Source organism: Garra rufa, chromosome 1, assembly GCF_049309525.1.
Source record: "Garra rufa chromosome 1, GarRuf1.0, whole genome shotgun sequence".
Taxonomy (NCBI): Eukaryota; Metazoa; Chordata; class Actinopteri; order Cypriniformes; family Cyprinidae; genus Garra; species Garra rufa.
The window spans coordinates 26,535,389-26,547,297 of record NC_133361.1 but is presented as its reverse complement, the minus strand read 5'-3'; the positions used below and the strand labels follow the sequence as shown (position 1 = coordinate 26,547,297).

The 11,909-nt window shown below is 33.8% G+C and overlaps 1 long non-coding RNA gene across 1 annotated transcript; it reads right to left on the bottom strand.

The window, feature by feature from the left end:
- Positions 1 to 1,031: 1,031 nt before the first annotated feature.
- On the bottom strand, positions 1,032 to 3,162 carry LOC141315290 (uncharacterized). The gene is made up of 4 exons (XR_012351140.1): positions 3,134 to 3,162; positions 2,910 to 2,990; positions 2,017 to 2,108; positions 1,032 to 1,236 (listed from the first exon to the last, which is right to left on the bottom strand). It is a non-coding gene; the product is annotated as an uncharacterized lncRNA (long non-coding RNA).
- Between the last annotated feature and the right edge of the window lie 8,747 nt (positions 3,163 to 11,909).

The following is an 11,909-nucleotide window of genomic DNA, read 5'->3' as shown; positions in this document are numbered from 1 at the left end:
TTTGTTTGTTTGTTTGTTTGTTTAGTGATTTCTTTGTTTGTCCTGAACAGTTAAACTGCCCGCTGTTCTTCAGAAAAGTCCTTCAGGATCAACACATTTGTTGTTTTTTCAGCATTTTTGTGTATTTGAACCCTTTCCAACAATGACTGTATAATTTTGAGATCCATCTTTTCACACTGCACTGTAAACCCTAATAAGTTCAGACTACTCAAATGATTTGAGGAAAGTGATTCCCTCAGTTCGTTTGAGTAATGGGAAAATGACAACTCGATTTATTGAGTTGAACGAATGTGGTCTCTTCATTGAATTAACTTAAATGTTTAAGTACAGATAACTTAAAAGGGCTAACAGACTAAACTTCCTAAATTTTCAGCTTATATATAAATATATATATTCTACTTGTATTAAATAATTTATAAATCATTAAAACAAGGTTTTTTTTCCACATCAACCACTTTATTAGGCTTATACTGCATTTACATTACTTATAACAGTAAGCTCACATTTATAAAATTCATGAACAAAATCATGAGCTCCTTTTTTAACAGTAAACTCATATTTTTGTCTGTAAGCCCACACTGTCATATTTTTAAAAGACATATGTACAACAAAATAGCTCATTTTTAATTTTAACAGTAAGCTCACATTTCCAGAAAGACATGAACAACAGCATCATGAGCTCACATTTTTTAAAGTACATTCACATTTTTTAACAGTAAACTCCTATTTTTGACTGTAAACTCACATTTAATATCACATTTTTAAACAAAACAGCTCATTTTTAATAGTAAGCTTACATTTTTACAAGACATGAACAACAACATAAGCATTTTTTTAACAGTTAACTGTTTTAAATGTAAACCTATTATTTATTTATTTTTTCACATTTTTACAAGACAAATTTGAGATATACCAGTTCCTTGGAGTGTGTGTTATACAAAAAAAAAAAAAAAGGTGTTTCTTCTCTGTTGGTGAAAGTCTTACTGACTGTTAACATAAACATGTTTTTAATTTCCAATGTAAAGGTCATTTTCATTTTTTTTTTCTCAGCTGACAAGAAAAGAACAAAACCTGTAACATAAATTTGTCCAAACAGAAGGCACATTGATTCAGGAAGGTCACTTAGATTGTCCATCACCACTTTTCCAAGAGTTGAGAGGCTGAAGAGTAGTCCCATCTTCAACTATTACAATCCCCACTGACAACAGCAAGATTTGAGCTGTGATCATCAGACATCTATTAAAGATGAAAAAACATTATCAAATTAAAGTTAATTCACATGCATGCAAGCTCATGTAGATTTCAAACAGTGCAACTTAATCTTAAGGAACAGTTCACCCAAAAATGCAAATTCTGTCATTACTCACTCTCATGTCATTCCACAGCCCTAACACCTTTGTTCTTCTTCCAAACAAAAATTAAGATTTTTTTTTAAGGAAACCCAAGAGATTTCTGTTTCTCCAGAGATCCAATGTAACATTTTCAAGGTCTAGAAAAAAAATCCATGAGACTTCAGTGGTTTAAACTCAATTTTATGAAGCAGCGCGAGTGTTTAGTGCAAAAACATGTAATTTACCACTTACAAAATAAAATTATTCAAGGCCTGTTCAGATTTCAGATCTTGCGTGAACACAAAACACATGCACTGTGATGCTCTCGTGAACATGCATTGGGGATCTGTATTTTTAATAGTTTTTATAGTTTGTTTCATGCAAACCTAAGCATGTGCGTTGTTTAATAAAATTGAGGTTAAATCACTGGAACCACATGTCTTTCTTACCTTTTCTTGTCCCTCTATGGAGAAATGGAAAACTCTTGAAAATTATTTTAAAAATCTTCATTTGTGTTCCAAAGAGGAACGGAAGTCTTACGAATATGGAATGACACGAGGGTAACTACTGACAAAATTCTAATTTTTGAGTGAAATAACACTTTAGATTCAAATTTATATAATGAGTGTGAGTGATCTAATGTGTGCTTGTCTTTTTGACATTATTTTCTACATGGAATACTTACCAAACATGTCGAAGAAATCCCCAAACATCTCCAAACACAAGAGGTGGTCCTTGGAGCACAAGAGTTCGGTCCTCAGTCGGCTCTGACAACTTCTGTGTGAAAACAAAAAAACAATTATATTAAATCTAACCACTGGCTATTACTACTTTTTTTTTATGAAATTCATAACAGCATTTAAATCAGGGGTGTCAATTCTTGGAGGGACAGAGCCCTGCAGAGTTTAGATGAAATCCTAATTAAACACACCTGATCCAACTAAGTTAATGTTGTTACAACATTTTTGCACGTCTTTCCCGACAGTAAAAAGTCAACAAATCGCTCACAGGGACATGTAAAACAGTCACAGCTCTGCTAATGGTAACTTGATTAAAAACAAAATGCAGATAGGATTGAATACATTTTATAAAATCTATTAAAAACAAATAATTAATATTATGCACCAAGAACACATTACATGAACAGAATTATTAATTAAAAACATAGGCCTATCTCTGTAAATGTGTCACAATTTCGTTAATTTTTAGCTTTGCATTGTTCTCCTCATGAAACCTTTAGTAAACCTGCATTAATAGCCACACGGATGCAATATACTGTTACAAACGTATTTTCATTCTCAACTGTTTATGACCATTTAAGACATAACTGACAAGGGTTTACGTGAATAATCACCAAGCGAGCGCCTCATTTTGAAATATTTTTGCGTGCATTTGACCGTTTATGCGCGCACCTTGAGGTAAAAGCGAACTTTAACGGTACATGTCCGTGTTTTGTTCCCTCATAAGCGCATACACAACAGCGCAAGTTCTCATTCTCGCTTTTAAAAACACAACATCAAAGAAACATTAATAAATTAAGCAAGTCACAACGTACAGGCGTGTTAAACATTAATTTACCAGCGTAATCCATGGGCCTTCGTCACGACCGACTCCATCCCTGTCCCTGCCTGCTTCACGACCGCCTGCCTGCAAGTGCCGCTGGGGGAGGAAAAAAAGTTAAGCGGGAAATTCAAATGTTCTTATAGAAATTTAGAAACTCCGGCATATTTATAAGTACAAAATACTCCAAAAATAAAACGGAACCAAGCAAAATTTACACTTATATTTTACCATTAACCTACCTGTGTAACTTCACTCTAATGAATCTTTCATGACGGCTTTCTTCCCGCCTGCTTTACCGCCAGCTTACTTGTGCTGCTACTGGAGCAAAACAAAAAATAGCATTGGAATAACGTGTAAATCAATTAAAAAAAAATGTATATGAGCGTTTAAATCTCTACTTACTGATTTAACTTTTGTCTTTCTTGTGTCAGATGGTTTCTGCTAGTGCGTCTGTCCTGCTGGTTCTTCAGCAAAATTCAGCATGACGAGAAAAAATACTGCCTTGTGTCATATAACTTATATCGACCAATCAGCGCGGTTGTCAAAGCAGAATTTCAAGTGCGACCAATCATTTTAAATAGACATTGTGAATCTTTCAAATTAATTAAAATGTTGAGTTCAGATAACTTAAAATATCAATTAAAAAGTTTTTTGCTGCCAAATGAGTAAGTTAACCACACCTGTTTAAGTTTTGATGCCAAAACTTGGTATTTTAAGTAATGTCAAGTTATATTAACTTAATCTCTTTATTAATGACAACAGTGGGGTTTACAGTGTGAGGACAGGGACTCATATGCAACTATTACAGAAGGTTCAAATGCTCCAGAAGGAAAAACAATGCATAAGAGCCAGGGGTGTAAACTTTTGAACAGAATGAAAATGCGTAAAACCACAGAATGTGGGACCTGAAGGATTTTTCTGAAGAACAGCGGGCAGTTTAACTGCTCAGGACAAACTGTTTAAAGCAAGGACCACAATGGAAATAAGTTAATGAAACTTTTTTGTTTTATCCTTGACAAGAAAGATGTAAGTGTATTGTTACTTTTTTAAGTGTCAAATTAAACAAGACTAAACAAGGGACTCATGAACAACTATCACTAAATGAAAAGAAAAAAACACAGCTGTGGATCATTCAGGGAACAACACCGTGTTAAAAATCAAGTGTATGTAGTTTTGAAGGGAGTCATTTTTAAAAATTCAACTATTATTTTCTCTTGTGGACTGTATGTAAATGTCTTTTATGTGAAATATCTTATTCAGGTCTGTACTAAATAAAAAATAACACACATTTTGTACCATTCTTATTTTGGTAAAATAATCAACTTTTTGCAGATTCTGCGAGGTGTATATAAACTTTTGACCTCAACTGTATATCAAAAGGTCTATTTTCTTATTGGGACCTACATTTATAACTGTTTTAGAGAGCCGACGGAGAGTCGTATGTAACTTTTTATTTTGATAATTAGTGATATTCACTCTCCAGAGAATCTTCCTGCACTGGTTTGATTTCAGTCAGGATCCCATGAGTTTGCAAAAGTAGTTTTTTCCAAGAATTTGAATTACCTGAAATTTTTGCAGGGTGAAGGTCGAATCCGAGACGTAGAGATTGCTGATCCTTAGCCATTCCAAACAATTACAGTATAGGCTTTTAGTGCTATGCGCTCAAACCCTTAAAAACAGACAGAAACGCTTCACACAAATATTTATTTAATTCACAAGAGATCATCAAACACAATAAAAACATGACAGGCCTAGGGCTGGGCGATAAAACGATAACGATATATATCGCGATAGACAAGAGATCGATATCAATAAAAAATGTGTTCGATAAAACGTTCGATATTTTGTATTCTTCGTCGGCCCGCCCAGCCCCCCTTTAACGTTCAGTTAATTTTATTTTCTATATAGCGCCAGATGACAATAGAAGTTAAGGTTATCTTTCCTACAGAACGGGCCCTTGTTGTTGTATTAAACAAACTAAATAGCCTTATGTTATTTATCTTATTTACACGACGGCATTTGATTTCTGTCTCTACATGATCGCGCGTTTACAATGTCTCCTCACAGACGGGATCGCGGACTCCATTCATAAAAACGGACTTTACTATAGGGCGGAATGCCGCAGAATTCGTCGATTTTTGGATCAATAAATCAAAAGTTGGCCTGTTAATTAATTCAGATCGCGATATGGACTAGTGTCTGTGAAAACTGAAATGCAAAAAGACCATTTCAATATGAATCCTGCATGTTCCGTTTGCCTCTTTATGTATGAATGGAGGAGACGCGTTTTATTTTTACTACACGCATACTGCACACGTGACGCTCCCGCTAATTTTTGGCCTTTGCATCTCACATGAACAGACAAACTCCAATAAATACATCTCCAAAGCTGCTGTGATTGTCACTTTTTGTCATTTTTACCGTTTCATTAGTGAAACTAGCATCATTCCTTCTGTATTACACACTGAAACTTCACGGCAACCTGTCAAAATAAAAGTACGGTTTAACATGTAACAGAACAATATTAGTCTTGTATTACTGTACAGTATAATGTAGGTGTTTATATGTTCACATTTAAATAATTTACATAAAACAATATATATGATAAAAAATAAAAAATAAAATAAAAAAGAGTCACCACTTAATTGTTGAAAAAATACTATTATTATTAAAACTTTTTTTAACTGAATATAATTTTTCTTCTATGTATCAATTTTAACAGTAAAGCTCCGTTTATTTTTATTTTTAAAAATAAATCTGTGATTTTGCTTTCATTTGATTATCAGAAAAATTAAAACAAGAATTTCTGAAAAAAGCAAAAGATTGTAGGGCCCTATTGTTCAAAATGTTGAAAGTTTTGGACTTATTTTTTCACTGAAATAAATGTTTTCGTTATTACACAAAGTAGGCTAAAGTACCGAGAAAGAAGTAACATTGGCTACTGGCAACCAGCAATCTGTGCAGCAATAAATATTATCAGCCAAGTACTTTGCAACAACCTCTGACCTGTGGTCAAGCTGTACTTCTGGGCCATACATTAGCTTGACCATTCACTTCATCGACAATGAATGGGGTTTGAATTGAGGATTAAGAGATAATTAAGTGTATATTGTGACTTTAGACTTATGTTTACATTTTAATTATTTGAGTTTTCCATGGTTGTTGACATTTCTGTCTTAATAAATGAGGGGATTATGATCAGAGGAAGGTTAAGTTTAAAATAAAAATGTTTGAATGTAATATATTTTTCTCCTGGTCCTTATTTTAAATGGGTCATAAAAATATCAATAATTATCGATATCGACCGATATGAAACACTGATATCGTGATATAGTTTTCAGCCATATCGCCCAGCCCTAGACAGGCCTATTTGATCATCCATCACAGCAGATAAAAAACAACAACATACATTTACACCCTCACTGAAAACAGACACACAAATAAAATAAATTTCAGTCAGTCAGAGCCACTCAGTGTTACAATAGCATATTTTGACATGCTAATTTAAACTATTTTTTTTATTAAATCATCAAATACAAAGATATTTTATCTAAAAACTAACTGACTTCAAAAGTTTAGCTTTGTAATACTGACATTCATCCAAGTGATGTGAAACTGTAATATATGAGCAATACATATCGTCCTATTTTCTCTTTTCTTTGCTTCCCTCTTTTTTCTCTTTCTTTCCATTATTCTTTCCTTTTCCCTTCTTAGCCTCCTTGTTCAGCTCTGCTTTGTCCCGTACATTATTCTGTTGCCGCTGAGTACTGTGGACTCTTTGGTTTAGAGAGATGTAGTCCTCATATGGGACCAGTGGACTAGCCATGTTTCCAGGGTGTGGAGAAGAGGGCCTCGAGCGTCCCTGACTGGTAGGAGACCTGTGAGGAGACGTAGACCTGGAGCAGTGCTGTCTGGGAGGGTTCACATTGAGAGACAGCGGTTTGCCAGGTCTAGGGCTGAGAGGAATTACTATAGCCTCCCCCGGCTGTCCAATTGTGAGGAAGACTTCAGGGAGTGGACACGGCTGGTTATTTGCACCATGTGTCTGAAGGAGACCCAAAAATAGACATTACACATTAGAATTTTTGTTTGCTTGTGTTTGACATTTACCTAAGTTTTACCTAAGTATACTAAGTTTTACTTAAAGAAATTAATATAACTTTTGGCAAATACTGTTGAGAAGTGTGCATTTATTTGATCCAAAGTACAGCAAAACAGTAATATTTTGAAATATTTTTACTATTTAAAATAACTGCTTTCTATTTGAATATATTTTAATCAAAGCTACATTTTCAGCATCATTACTCTAATCTTCAGTGTCACATGATCCTTCAGAAATCAGTCTATGCTGATTCTGGTAACATTTTTTATTACTATTATTATCAATATTTGAAAAATTGAGTACATTATTTCATGATTTTTTGATGAGTAAAAAGATCCAAATATCAGCTTTATCTGGAATAAAAACACTTTTGTAACATTATACACTGTACCGTTCAAAAGCAAGGGTGCTTTAAATTGATCAAAAGTGATGATAAAGACATTTATAATGGTACAAAAGATTTCAGTTCTTCTGAACTTTGCAATCATTAAGAAAACTTGAAAAAAATCATACTTCAACGTAATATTAATAAATGTTTTTGAGCAGCAAATCAGAATATTAAAATGATTTCTGAAAGATTGTGCGACTAAAGTAATGATGCAAAAAATTCAGCTTTGAAATCACAGGAATAAATTACATTTTAAATTATATTCAAATAGAAAACAGTTATTTTAAATAGTAAAAAATAATTATAAAAATAATTAATAATTCTTTAAAAAACAAAAAATCTTACTGTTCAAAAACTTTTGACTGGTAATCTATTCCTCAAACATAGCCAATGTATGACTTCACTAACATTTCATAGTACTTTTATAGTGCTTTTTGTGGGTGTGGGTTACTAAATAATGACAGAACTTAAATTTTTGGACAAATTATTACTTTACATATTGCTATTAGTAAGTATTAAAGTCATGATAAAACTGGGCAATGACATGTCAATATACATCGCTGAGTCTTTCACAATAAAACTAATAACATTTATTTAGAAAATAGATTTGGTGAATTTTAATTTCATGCCAAATTTATGTAGTTTATGTAATTTTTGGACAAAAGGTTGTTTCGCACTTTTATTGTAGCTCTTTTATCTGTAAAGTTTTGTGGTCGTCTACAGTACCTACCTGATGTGGAGGGAAGCACATGGAAATCTGAAATGATATCTGTAAAACAAAAGAGTGCTTACAATTAATATCAACCACTTCAGTTGAATTTTTAAGGATGAAAAGCAAAAATAGATGCTAAACAAAATCCCTCACCTGCGCAGACAAGTCATCATGCAATAATCTCTCTGGGGAAAATGAGGCCGATCCGGGGGGAGGCCTGACAGGTGTGTCTGAATCACTGACGCTCAGAGTGGGAGAGGACGGTCTGGAACAAACGTTTTTTGGCGGGGCGGGCGACGCGGGGGTCAGGACGATTTGAGGGGCTGATGTTTTATTGTTCACTCTTCTAGTTCCAGTGCTGGAGTTCTGGATGCCTGGGAATGCATTGAGTGTCACGCGCTGGTCATCCAGTCGTCCGCTCTGAAAGTTGGCCACCAGTTTGAAAAACTGCTCAGGATCTTCCACTGTATGGAACAGAGATAAGGTGTTTTTAAGATGAGCACATCATGAATAATCGTTATTGTGCGAGCAGACTTAGGTTACCTGTGGGACTGGCGCTTAGGGTCTTTGGAGAGGAGGAAGTCTTTTTAAAGGGTTCAAATGAGCACCGCTGGTCATCCATTCGCCGTTGCTGTGCATGATGCACCAGGGAAAAAAACTGGTCCTGATCAATACAATTTGGTACCTGATTCGGAGAAAGAAATCACTATAAATCAATATGAATTTTGGATTTGGATTCTAACTTTACTAAGACAGCATTTGGCCTCTATATAAAAACAGCATGACACAAACTTAACTTGTTTTGAATCCAGTACTTCTTTTTTCATTAAAATTGTGAATTCTTCTTTACATTTAAAGAATAAAGCACACACACACACACACACACACACACACACACACACACACACATATATATATATATATATATATATATATATATACCTGTCAAAAGTTTGTTTTTTTATTATTTTTTGTCTCTTCTGCTCACTTCACAGCTTCATTACTGTAGTCTTCAGTGTCACATGATCCTTTACATTTATTTTTATTATTATATTGAATATATTTTTATTTTATTGAAAACGGCTGAGTAGAATTTGTCCAGGTTTCTGTGATGAATAGAAAGTTCAGAAGAACAGCATTTATCTTAAATAGAAATCTTTTGTAAAATTATATTTATATATATATATATATATATATATGTACTGACTCCAGGGTTTTGAATGGTATAGTATGTTACAAAACTTTTTATTTCAGATCTTTTTACTGAATAAAAAGAATCCTGAAAATATTTAATCAACTGTTTAAAATATTGATGATAATAATAATTTAAAAAATAATATTAATAATAATAAATATGCATATATGATTATGTTGTAATCACAGTTTGTAGTTACAGGTTTGCAACACTTTCGCATTGTTCATGCTAAATATTGTGTGAATTAATCTGAAAGCTACTGGTCATTAGAGGCAAATTCATGTTTTTATACTACTAACAAAATATATACAATTTATATAAACACTACAAGTTAAAATTTGGAATAATTAAGTTTTTTTTTTATTTGTTCCTGTGATGGTAAAGCTGAAGCTCATGATGACAAGAATTAATTACATTTTAAAATATATTCAAATAGAAAAAAGTTATTTTAAATTCCAATAATATTTCACAATATTATTCTATTTTTGCTTGATTAAAAGTGTGAGCATTAGAAGACAACAGACTTCTTTCAAAACATTTGAAAAAAAAAAACCTAATTATTCTACTGACTGGCACTGTAAAATGTATTACATTTAAAAATATATACCACTTCTGTTGCATCTTTGTAACTTTCAGTGGTACTGTTATGCTAAACTGGTTATAAATAATGTTTATAACCTATTAAAATGTTATGCAGTGATTTTAACATTTTATTCAGAAATGCCTGCTGGATGCTGTTTTTGGATTGATTTGTGCAATGTGTTTGGCTCACCTCAGAGGCAGGACTGAATGAGCCAGATCTCCGGGATGATTTAGTAGGTGAGCCTGATTCATATGGAAGGTTAGTCGGGGGTACAGGCTGAGAATGAGACTTCTTTGGGGGGGCGGGAGACCCCAACTGGATTTTGGGAGCAGAACGGCGCTGATCGTCAATCCGAGAACCCTGCCGAAGAGAAAATAATATAAGAGTGCATCATTATCACAGAGTGCTTTTAAATTAATGATAGTCTATCCAGGTTTCTATTTCAGGGCACGGACCAATTGTGGAAACAGGAGAGCGCTAGTAAATGTTGATTAAGATCTTAAAATAAGCCCTTTTTGTTGGCCTATATTTGGGCTCTTGTCCTGGTTTTTAAAGCTGTGCATAGTCTCACATTCTATCATTGATCACATTTTCCTTGATTTTTTAAAATAAAAAGTTTAATGTATTATGAAAACATACTGCAATGTTGTAATCAGGTTACACTTTTTACAGGGTTTCTGCAGGATTTTCAAATCTTATTTAATGCCTTTTAATGCCCTTTTTAATGCCATTTCTAACATTTTTAATGCCATACGCAACCAATAACTTAACACGGCTGTGTATGAATGTGTGAATATTATAATGCATTTTTTTCATGCGGTCTTACAATGAGGCAACAATGAACATACATTACTCTGCTGAACATAATTAGAAATGGATCAGGAGACAGCTTAAAATGTCAGCGTTTATTTGCAGAGTTCAAAATTTCAAATATCAATTCTGAACAGAAAAATTTCAGAAACTTTGAACTCTTAACTCTTAAAACTGGCCGCTCTTAAAAAGTCACACAATTTTGGACCGGCCAGAAGCAATTACCAAACTGCTTCCGTGTTTATCATACTTCGCGACAGTGAATCAAAGTTATTAACTATACAGGCTACATTCAAGATAAATTGGTAATATTTGTCTCTTCAACACTATCTAAAGTTTTAATGCCTGTATAAAACAATTTAATGCTTTTTAATGCCATTTAAGGCCTTAATTTTCGCAAAATCAATTTAATGACTTTTAATGCTTTTTAATGCCTCGCGGAAACCCTGTTTTTAGGATTCTTTGATGAACAGTTCAAAATAACAGCATTTATTTGAAATAGAAACTTTCTGTAACATTAGAATTGTCTTTATTGCCACTTTTGATCAATATAATGCAAACTTCTCACCTGTATTCTGGAGACCATACTGAAGAGCTGGTCTGAGTCCTGAGCAGTCACACCATGAGGCGATTTGACCTCTGGCAACAGGTTTAGCGTTGCCCGCTGGTCATCTAACTGGCGATTTTGGGTGTTAGCAATGAGTTTAAAAAAATTCTCAACATCTTGATCTGTTTTGAAGGTGTAGAAAAACAATTTGCACTGATTGGTTTGCGCTTTGTAGCTATTTGATAAGTTATACCAGCTTACAGACTTACCTGACTGGCTGTTATCCATATGTCTAGGTGCTAAAGGGTTAATCGAGCAGCGTTGTTCATCTATACGTCCACTTTGTGCTTGACTAACTAGACAAAACAGCTGGTCCTGCTCATGCTGATGGATTAAGAACAAGAATAACAGGCTTTTATACTTGTTAGTATGAAATTTTGAGAAAAAGTATCCAAGGTTGCTGTAAATACAACATTCATACTCACTTGAAAACTTTCATAGTCCATTCTTTCCTTGTCTGATATGGGGTTGAATGAGGCTGATCTGGTTGTGAGTGTGTTGTAAGTGTCTGAATCAGCAGTAGTCAGAGGACTGAAGCTTGAACTTCTCATAGAGCCCTGGGCTCCGGGGCTCAGGCTCATTTTTTGAGAGTTGCGTTTCTTGAAACTCTACATGACA